The sequence below is a fragment of the Sinocyclocheilus anshuiensis genome, unplaced genomic scaffold (genome assembly GCF_001515605.1).
Source record: "Sinocyclocheilus anshuiensis isolate Anshui unplaced genomic scaffold, SAMN03320099.WGS_v1.1 scaffold543, whole genome shotgun sequence".
Taxonomy (NCBI): Eukaryota; Metazoa; Chordata; class Actinopteri; order Cypriniformes; family Cyprinidae; genus Sinocyclocheilus; species Sinocyclocheilus anshuiensis.
Window position 1 is genome coordinate 476,006 of NW_015552590.1, and position 12,146 is coordinate 488,151.

General features: G+C 31.4%; 1 long non-coding RNA gene across 1 annotated transcript; it reads right to left on the reverse strand.

Moving 5' to 3' along the window:
• Positions 1 to 294: 294 nt before the first annotated feature.
• Positions 295 to 6,341, reverse strand: LOC107665509 (uncharacterized). Its single transcript, XR_001631557.1, has 3 exons — positions 6,287 to 6,341; positions 2,935 to 3,048; positions 295 to 347 (listed from the first exon to the last, which is right to left on the reverse strand). It is a non-coding gene; the product is annotated as an uncharacterized LOC107665509 (long non-coding RNA).
• Between the last annotated feature and the right edge of the window lie 5,805 nt (positions 6,342 to 12,146).

Consider the following 12,146-nt stretch of genomic DNA (forward strand, 5'->3'; position numbering starts at 1 on the left):
CAAAGGTAAAAAAATAATAATTATAATAATAATAAATAAAAATGGGGGAAAAAATATGGGGCAAAAAAAAATCAATGGGTGCTCAATCCCTATGGTGCTCCAACCCAGTGTCCTGATAAGTTGTAAAAATTCAAACAAAAATGTACGGTCCAAGCCTATTGTAAATATAATCCTAACGTCTTCCCCAACACCTACTGTAAATCTAACCATGATTGTAACAGGAAAACAACAACAACAACAAAAACCTATAAATGTTTTAATTCAACCAAAGTTGTACAACATTGTGCAATTTTTCCATCTTGTATGAATTATTATGAGTTTGTTGGGTGCTCTGGACACAATGTGACCTAAGGAATAAAAAAAACACAAGAATCATGTTTCTATACCATTTGGCTCAAAGCTTACAATACATGAATATTGAGACACTAGATGCTAGGTGCTAGAGAGTTGAAGATACAGATCCCCAAATTGGCACTGAAAATATTGAGACACAAATGAATCAGTGTGACAAATTCCACATTTTTTTTTTACATTAAGGTTTTCACAGACTCCCAGCCAGAAGTTAATGAACGATAAGGAAACCGAATGATACAATAGACGCTACACACTTTCGCTGTTTAGTCCCTAATTAAACAGCACTTAGTGGAGACATGTTGAGATGAGTGAAAAAGAAAGAAAGAAAGAAAGAAAGAAAGAAACACTATGCAAACGCAAAGGGAGGTAGAGGGGTAATACATGAATGTGGAAATCATATGACAGCCATGGCGAGAATGGATACGCAACGCAAACCCTGGGAGAATGAAATAAGCAAGTGTGTCCCTCGGGAGGGTAATTAAGGTTTGCAGAATGTTGACTCTTAACAGCCTGTGGCAAAGAAGAAGAAAAAAAAAAAGAAAACTGTTCCCTACTGTTCCCACTGCTTTAGTAAAGCTAATGCTAATAGTTATATTAATACTAGTACTACTACTTTAAAAGTAATTATTATACATCTATTAAACAGTGTTAGAAGAAGATAAATTAAATCTGGGCAATCTGAAAATGCACTTATTTTGCTTTTTCGAAGAGGCACCAGTGGCAGTCCTGGATCATTTGTTAGCCAAGGGATTTAAAAAGTTAATAATATTATAAATATTGCAAGGAAAAAGTATGTGAACCCTTGATATTCTGTATTAATTTGGTAATAAAATTTAATTTGATATACAGCCAAAACAAGAAAGACAGGCTAAAGAAAGAAAGAAAGCAAGAAAGAAAGGGATTGCTATTCAGAAAACCTAGTTATAATAGCTGCTTCACTCCTGAATCCAAAAGAAAAAAAAAAGTTGGTAGCAAAATCTTCATAAAAAAGTTGAAAAATATGTACTTTGTAAAACTGAGTGTGAAAAATTACATAGAAGTTTTATTGTCCGAGTGAAACTCTAATGACATTATGGTTCTGTGATCTGGAAAACTGTGTGTCAGACATTCAGATGAGTGAAGCCCCTTCGAGAGCTTTAAAAACCAGGTGGGGACACTAAAATTCATCCTAAAATGTGCAGGTAGCCAGAACAACTGCAATTTGCTTGACAATGGTGGGTCTTTCGTTACTTTTAGTATCGTTGTTGCACAGCAGGCCAGTATGAACATAGGATAATTCTTTCCGCAAATATTATTTTGATTTTGAAAAGCCATTTCACGCTCTAAAAGCTTAAAAGGTACCAAATAAGTTACAGATTGCTCTAGTAGAGAAGTTTTGAAATCAGAAGAGTGAATTATAGATACTAGGCTACTGATAAATGACAATCATACTGTGATTAATTAATCACCATCTCTCTAATAAACCATCCAAAAAATTATATATATATAGAGAGAGAGAGAGAGAGAGAGAGAGAAAAAATAAAGCTTAGTATTACTTTGACTTGACAAAGCTAGCTAGTAACATGCTAAAACATGCTAACAAAACATTCCAACAAACATTCTGGGAAAATGCTAAAACGCGTTAGCAGCAAGCAGTGTACTTAAACAAGTTAGAAGAACTGCTAGCAACAGTGCTAAAACATGCTAGCTACATAAAACAAGCCATAAACAGACACATGCCAACTATACAGAAACATCCTAAACATGCTAATGTGTTAAAATATGCAACACTCAGATATATTACATATGCTAAAGCATGCTAAAGACAATATGCTAAAGGGCTTTATGTGCTACATATGCTAAAGACCATGCCAGCAACTCTCAGCAACATGTTACCAATTAGCCATGCGAAAACCAACTAATGCAGTCTGAAGTAGTCTAATATCCCTTACGAAAATTAACCATGGTATTACTGTAGTAAAAGTGAAGTAACCATGTTTTTTGAAATATTGATTACAATTTGTATAACCACAGTTTTACTACAAATACCATGGTTAAACTATGGTTAGTGTAGCAAAACCATGGTTAATTTGTGGTTACTTTGGTTTTATTTGTAATAAAATAATCTAGTTACGTTTATGATTTGTCTATATTTTAGTCATTGCAATTTATATATTAAGTTATAACTTAGATTGAAGTCAAGAAATGCAAACGGTTGCCTTCATTATTTAAAATTCTACAAACACCTCATTTTTTACACAGCATAGTCAGCATTACTAATTCATTCTCCCCAGTATGCGACAGAAATAGATATAGAGATAAAAGGAATGAGGGAATGAGATAAAGTCAGTGTGGATAGAGCAAACGCACTGCAATACTGAAGAAAGCAGTTGAAAAAATGTCACGTTCTGGCGTTTAGGTGACTAATGCTAGCGATTACAGCACGAGTGATAAATGACTCTGATTAACCTGCAGTCAACGTGAACCCACAGCTGTGTGCGTCTCTTTCTCTCTCTCAGGTGTTTGATTGCTGTGGTTGTTGGCTGTGCGGGACCTGGTTATATGGGGTTGCTCAAGGGACTGCAGTAATTAAATTCGTACCTGTGGAGTCATTGCACCGTAGAGCAGAGCCCACAGAGGAGCTCAGATGTCGGTGTTCATGACATTGTAGTCCAACGAGTCTATTAAAGTGCTTTCTGCGCTTTTGGATGTTTCCTACAAAGAAACAACAAGATGCAAGTCAGATACCACTTCTGTTTAGTTCTTCAGAAAGTCTACAGTTTCACAAGGAAATGTCACCAAAGCATTATTCAGTCCATATTTTAACTAACTTTTTAGAGATTTGGTAAAGCTTTTGTTGTGTCTGGACCTTATCTTAAGTATTCCGTAAAGCATAGGTTAATTTGAGTTGTTTTGCATGGCTTTTCACGTTTACATAAAAAAAAAAAATAGAACATTTTTAATGTATTAGATTAAAACCAACATGTCAATGTGAATCTGCAATGATTTCCACTACATTGTATATTTTATAGTAAAAACAATTTAGTTTAACAATTCAAATTTAATCAAAGACTATAGTTATGATAAAACAATACTATATACAATTAAACTTCTTACATTACAATAACTACTATATAATTTATTCCAGTTAAATATTTTGATATAAATTCTAATGAATAAAAAAAAAAAGAAAATAAACAAAACAATTACATTTCTGAATAAAACATTACTTAAAGTACCATTTTTACTGGAAGGAACTATTTCTACCTGTCTGTTGAAGCCAGGTTGATTTCGCCATAATAAATAACATTTTGACTTAAATATAATATATAATATAACCAACTACTTTAGTAATTACAACATGAAAGACATTTTATTAACTGATGCTAAATGCTAATCTAAAAAGTTTAGTAACATCTACATTTATTGACTTTTTCAGTTAAAAATATTATTTATCACAAATATATAATCAAAACTAAATTTAAAATAAACGAAATAGCATAAAAGTATTTGTAAAAAAAACAAAAAAAAAACAGAAACAGCTGAAAAATTTGCAACTATTAAGTACAATACTCCACCATACACAGTAAAAATTACATTGTTTGCATCACATTATATGTAATATTACTGTAACATACTGTAAAATGGTAAAACGGGTTTAGCATAGTTCCTGGGGGGAAATGCGAATTTACAATTTTCAGAAAAAAATACAGTGCAGTAAACAAATATATTTTTGTAATATATATATATATATATATATATATACTGTATATATATGTCTCCATTTTAAGAATGGGCTGTAAAAAGCACAACCCATGATAAGGTCAAACTAAAAATAATGTCTGTTTTGCTCCTGACCTCGGTTTTGACCCTACTTCTCCATCAAGAGATATTTTACGTTTGAGCTTTTACTGTGTTTAGAATAAACTAGAGACGTTACCATCACAAATCCCTCAGGGTTTTACTAAATAATACCTTTATACAAGTATCAGACACTGTCCATCGGCGCTTTGTAAGAGTTTGGCCTTAAGAAGATCTCATTTTAGTGGTGACACCAAACTGCCACTGGATTTTGCGATTGGACTGAAATTATAAGAGGCTTCAGCGTTATCGTTCTCTCTTTTCCTTTATCTCTAGATCTGTCCATTTGTGATGGGCAGCCAAGCAGCAAATTGTCTGTCAACCTACAAGTTACTTTAAGAGGCTGAAGAGCGACTTCAAAAGATGCTGGGGAAAAACAAAAAAAAACAGACGGTAGAGAGGGAGACGGACACAAAGATGGATAATTAAAGTCTGCTCACAAAGCGCTTTGATTGGATAAAGGCACTATAAAGACACACGCTAGACGGGTGTGAGGGAGAGCACTTCTCACACACACACACACACACACACACACACACACACACACACACACACACACACACACACTAAATTTAGTGAAGCACAAAGCACACACATCTTTGCTTAAAAAAATTAATAAAAAGGTCACGGCTGAGTGCTAAAATGAAGCAATAAGCCAAGAAACTCCATCCAGTATAATGCATTTACTACATTTAAGGGGCAAAAAATGAAACAGAGCCATCTTCACTATAGTACAATCACCTTATGTGTGTGTGTGTGTGTGTGTGTGTGTGTGTGTGTGATATTATAATATATTTACATTAGAATTACAATGACTTAACTGATAATAAACTATGCTTGGAAGAATCGTGTTAATATTAGTATGTTTATTTATTGTACATTAAATATAATAATATATTAAATTATTTAAATATTATATTATATTGCTAACACTTTACAATAAGGTTCCATTTGTTAACATTATAATTATATATAAATGCTTTTAAGATGAACTAACATTGAAAAATACTTTTTAGTTTTTATCTTATCTTATATTTTTAATCTTAGTTTATGTTAATGTTAACATTTACTAATGCATTATTACAATTTAAAGTATCTGTCCATTTTTCATGGACCTGAGAAAACATGAACTAACAATGAACAGTAGTATTTTTATTTATTTATTTATTTACAATTACAATTACAATGCATAAAATTACTTAAATATTTTAAAATATAATGCACATAAATATTTATATTATATTATATTTTAAATCATTATCATCCACTATATATATAGTATAATACATAAAATCATTGAATCATATTTTTAAATATACATAAATATTATATTATATTATATTATATTATATTATATTATATTATACAAAAATAAAATAAAAGTCATTATTTACTTACCCTCATCACCCAAGGTCTTAGTCACTTTGAGCATGTTTGTTTTGTGCAAAATAAATAAATATTAATTAATTAAAACTCCAAAGTTTTTTTTTGAATGTATGCTACAGTATATTACAAGCCTTCTAAAGTCATATGAAATTTAAGTGGTTGTTTACTATAAATCTTGAACTCCTGAACTAAATCAGTGGATGAATCATGTTTTTGAGCCGGTTCTTTTCAGTGAACTGGTTGATTTGGTTTGTAAATTGGACAAAATTATTTTTTCAGATTCATTCATTGGATATTTCATGAATTTGGTTCATCCAATCAGCTTTTAGAGCACAAATGGTCTTATTTATGTTTGTTTTCCCAGGTGCCCTGGTTCGGTCCTCTCAAAATCAAATCTATTTTGAAACAATTTGCTACAAGTTTGTTTTGCTAGAAACATTGCGAACAACATTCCCGAGTTTGTAAATGACAGATTGATTTTAAATTACTGAACAGTGTGAGCTGAAACACAAGCTCACAGTAGTGTGTCAAACAAACACGAAAGGCAATTGTGTTTTTCTATGCAACAGCCTTGAGGAAATTACAGTGCGATTGTGTGTGCATCATGTTTTGCATCGGTGTGAATGTCAGTGCTTTCAGGAAAGAGGAAAAATCAATGGAGACTTCATCTCAAATGAAACAGGACCTCATGGGACTGGTGTCTCACCTCTGTACCTGATGATCTGGGAAATGAGCCATATTCACACTTCAGTAAATTCCTGCACAAACATGTCAGAATACAAATCATTAGCATCTTTAAGATTATTTTTGCTTCCTTGCATTGTAAAAAAATCATAATGTGAATATACCAACCTATTTAAATTACATAAAATATACTGGTTTGTTAAAATAATTATCAAACAATTATTAAATGCTACTTTAGAAATAAATGGCTCATTTTACTTACAACATATTTTAACAATATTTTACAGTAAAAGCAACTAAATAGTTTGTTAAATATAATTAATAATATATTTATTTATATATTATTCACATGAATATAATATAATATAATATAATATAATAATTAGACTGATTAGATAGATTGTTTTATGGTAAGGTTAGACACATTGTCTTATTAATCTATGTGTTTTTCACTGTATATGGTAAAATTTAGCAGTTTTAACTTTCATATTTAATATATTTCTCCTTAAAATGACACATTTTACCTTTTCTGTTGTGTGGATGGAAAGAGTTCTGAACAAATATGAACTAAATCAATGAACTTACAGAAAATATCATTATTATACATCAAATACATAGTATTTTACAGTAAAAGTAACTGAATTTGTTTGTTATTATAATAATATTTCAAATCACATATCAGCTTATATAATAATAATTAATATTCAAAATATAATATATTTAATTTTGAACGACTTTTTCATTGTATATGGCATTGTATATTAAGCAGATTAAGCATTTTTTTTCCCCTTGTACTGTTCAAGTTTTACAGCATTGTTGGAGAATGTCTCCAAATGAATCTGCAAATTTTAAGAAACAAGATTCACAGTTAAAGTTTCTATAAGCGCATGTTCAATAATTCAGGTTCACATCCATATCAGCCTATTACACTCAACAGCATTAGCCATACTTCTCTCTCACTCTCTCTCTCTCTCGCTCACTCTCACTCTCTCACACTCTCACACTCTCACTCTCACTCTCTCACACAGACATGTGAGAGTGTAAACACAATCAATTCAGCAGCATACAAACGCACCCGAGTGTGACCGTTCACATGCACAAACACTATCAGAGGAACGTTTGTAACCTCTTCACCTGAATCATGTCAGCCTTTCTTCTGCCCCTCTTCTACCTGCAGTGCTAGTCGTCATTTCTTTATCATTCTCTCCTTCCTTCAGTGCATTTCTTCCCCATGGTAAGGAATAATAATTATATGAACAGTCTGGATGACAGTGGAGAGTCTTTGCTGGTGGCAATAACTCAGCATCTCTGCCGGAGGATCAAAACACTTCTTATCAACTGGCTATATTTGCAAACACAGTATGATTTTAGCATCAGTGCACCATGTGAAAGTTAATAAGACAATAGGATTAAGATAATAATATAATATAATGTAATACAACATCTTTATTAAAGTATTATTTACAAAACATTTTTAATATGATATTTTAATATTACAATAATACTTTTCACTGTATATTATTTAAACTCGGTTTAAATAATATTTAAATATAATATTTCAATAATACATTTCACTGTAAATTATATGATAATTTGTATTGTTACATCCATCATTGCACGTATAATGTGAAAGCTACCAGGTTTATTGGCATATTATATTATATTATATTATATTATATTATATTATATTATATTATATTATATTATATTATATTATATCAGTCAGTTCTTTCTGGTCCTCAAATCTGATTGGCTGATAAGAGTGCGATATTAGAGTGATAACAGAGCTCCTCCAACCGTCTCAACTGTTTGTATCACTCTACTTGCCACAGTTGCCGTATTTCTCACAGCGAGTGTCATGGCGGACGCCCAAATCCACTATAATTTAAAAATGATACTGTTTTTGTGTCACAGAATGTAGTTTTAAGAGTCTTTTTTTAGGTGAGAATGAAGTTGTTTAGACTTCAAATATGTGGTTTGTTAATAAAGATAACGTGTATTTGAAAATTTGCTTTGACGTTTTCGGAATTGTGAGCTCCAGGATGTCAGCAGGCGTTCAGCGCTCATGAACCCGCGGAGAGAGCGCCTCACCTCGGCCAGATCTTCTGGAATTTACCACTGGCTCTGATGTCTCTATAGTGGTTAACCGTGAGACATAATTCGTTTTGGGTAAATCTAACGGGCAGTCTTTGGTCTCATTAATCTATTATTTGTTCCAGAGTAAATATTTTTGGCTGAGGGCAAAATCATCATGTTATATTTTATGTAACTTCAGTGCTATATATAGTGCTGCCTTTGTACTTTTGACTGAATTGCCTAGCAACATTTATGATGGCTGTTGTTATTGTTTATTAAACATTATTATTCAATAAATAATATTTTATATAAATATTAGTATTTAGTATTGGGAAACAGTGTGCGTTCGTGATGGTGATTTTAGTGACATTGTTCTGCCATTAAACAGCGACAAGAGACTGTTTTACGAGTTAGCAGTAAAGACTTTTATATTGAAAAATAAACGCTTTTGTAAATGGAAGTTATATTTACTTTCAACAACAGCATGACGCAGCCAACAAATGCACTGAGCAGCAAAATCACCCTTAACAGATTAAAGCATAGTACAACAAATGGCCTATCGCTTTCTTCAGTGGATATATACTAATGTTTTATTGTGAATATGAGATTGAGCTGAATAATGATTGCTGTATCAGACGCAGGTAATCACACTCGCTCAGTCAATCTCTCTCTCAAAATACTCTACTGCACATAAAACAAAGCTTTTAATTAATTTTTTTTGAAGCAACTCAACATTCCTTCGTTACTAGTTCTAAAGTGATGTTTTGGAATTAGTAATGGAGGCTTGGGCTCAGCTGTTAAACTCAACTTTTGATTTGAATCCGTTGTTGAAGGAAGTAGTTCTCCACAATAGAGGAATTTAAAAGACACTCCGTTGTTGTTTCTTATGTATTTACACATTAGTGCCGTCAAACTGTGGTATAAACACAATATCACACTCATAGACATGAGATATGGCTGTATATACAGTCGAATCACAGCTGTGCCAATATACAACAATATATCACATCTACTTGTGTTATATTGCTCATATATTATATTGTATTATTATATTATATTATATTATATTATATTATATTATATTATATTATATTATATTATATTATATTATATTATATTATATTATATTATATTATATTATATTATATTATATTATATTATATTATATTATATTATATTATATTATATTATATTATATATTTAAAGCCAGTAAACCTGGTAATTTTCACATTATATATGTAATAATCGATGTAACAGTTTGAATTGCCTTACAATTTAGAATAAAATTTATTTTTGTTTTATTCAAATATTATATTTAAAAAATATCATTCAAAATGTATCATATAATGTAATACTATTTTAATAACGATAAGATACTTGTTTATACTAAAATAATATATTTTCACTGTAAATATTTGTAATTCATAGCCATAAAACTTTTTCACAGTATTTTACTGTAAAGTCACACATATTATTCTGATAAATCTAATATAATTCGCTATTGCAAAGTAACCTATTGACTTGTTGATCAGTTAACAGGTTTATAATTTACAGTTAATTTTAGAATGATAATATTAACATTAATTAACAGGTTTAATTAGATTTTAATTTAATTAACAGCCTCAAACAGCATTGTGGCTTGAATTCAATGTAATGCTTTGGATAAAAGCATCTACCAAATGTAAAATTACAATACTTTTTACAGTGTTGATAAATCATTGCACTGAAGACTAGTATGTTTTTTTATTTTGTCCCATAGACTTCCATTTAAAGTAAATTACTCCAAACACGTTTTATTTTTATAAACTGATGCACAAATCAAAATCATTTTCTGTGATAATCAACAGCATTCAAACAGTTCTGCCCTTTCAATTTAAATAAAAAAACAGCTATTTAATACATATCAAAGTGCAATGAAAATCAACATACACTGTAAAAAAAAATCTGTGACAATTACTGTAAAATACCGGCAGCTGTGGTTGCCAGAACTTCACCGTAAAAAATTGTATACTAATTAGACAATACAGCAAGGCATAGTTTATGTTATATGTATATGGGTGAACACAATGAGGCTTATGAGTAATTTTTCAGTCCTGGTTCATACCTGCTGCTGGTTGCTTTAGGGGACCAATTAGTGTACTGTAGATTTACAGGAGAAGCGCCTGATGATTGGTGGCTGAAGAACAATGGACCTGTGTAAAAAAAAACAACAACAGCAACAAATGAGATCATTTAGCTGAATGTGAGTGAACAGGTGCACAGTCTGTTGAGGATTAATCTATCAAAACAATCCTTCAGATGCTCTCCCTGTTGCAGCTACAACACCATATATACATCTAATTAATTATGAAGCAATAATCACAAAACATTCAATTTTTTCCCAAAAAAAAAAAAAAAAAAACACCTTGTGTTTGGCTGGATATTGGAATATCAAAACTTTACAAATATATAGTTAAAAATAAATAATTATTTTATGAATTCATTCCTTATTTAGAATTAGGATTATTATATTTAAAATGTTTCTGTTCCAATTTTTTAAAATCATATATTAGTTATTGTTAGTTTTAAAGGCACATAAATGTTTTATTTATTTTAGTGTAGTTTTTGTTTTCATTCCTAATACCAGAACAAATTTTGATGGCATATAATGACAGCTGTAAATTTCACTGTAAATCATATAGTAATTAATATTACACAGCACTGAATGTATGATGTGAAAGTTACACATTTATTGACTTTATAATATAATATAATATAAAATATAATATAATACTTTAATATTGAAATAATTTTCACTGTTAATTGAATTACCTGTCAACGATCTCTCTGTCAAAAACACTGGATGAACGCGTTTAGGGTCTAGCATTATGTGCAAACTGTCACTGATCATTAAATAATATTTATGAGCTAAATTACAAAACAAGACAGACAGACAGACACACACATACAGAGAGAGAGAGATAGAGAGAGCAGAAGAAGAAGAAGAAGAAGAAGAAGAGGAGCTTGCCTTTTGTCCCAAACTGAAGTGCGTGGACTCCGAAGTGCGTATTTGAAGTGCGATTGCGTCACAGCGTCACGACCTAAACTGTCCTAATTCAGAATGCACCCTCCGAAGACCGCATTCCAAGGCCGATTGCGTCACTGCGGCGCGACGAAGGCTGACGTATTTCGAAAGCGACTTCAAATGCACCCTCCATTTCCCAGGAAAATTACGTGTACATCTGATGGACACTTCGCACCCTACCATATCCCAGAATCACTTGCGCGCAGATGACAACTGTGTTTATATTCAAAGAACAGGGCGGGGTTTGCCAACCGTCATAAAACATCAAAAGAAGAAGAAGAAGAAGAAGAAGAAGAAGAAGAAGAAGAAGAAGAAGAAGAAGAAGAAGAAGAAGAAGAAGAAGAAGAAGAAGAAGAAGAAGAAGAAGAAGAAGAAGAAGAAGAAGAAGAAGAAGAAGAAGAAGAAGAAGAAGAAGAAGAAGAAGAAGAAGAAGAAGAAGAAGAAGAAGAAGAAGAAGAAGAAGAAGAAGAAGAAGAAGAAGAAGAAGAAGAAGAAGAAGAAGAAGAAGAAGAAGAAGAAGAAGAAGAAGAAGAAGAAGAAGAAGAAGAAGAAGAAGAAGAAGAAGAACAGGGCGGGTGAGAGTTCTGTGGGGGAATTCACATTGAAATGTAAGCATTGTTTTCATTTACTCAAATACCCAGCGAAAGTGTTAAAAGCCAGGTTTTTTTTTTAACACAAAGCCCACAAACAATAAGACAACCACTATATAAGGCAATAGTCTTTCCCTTTGTTGTGTTTTTGT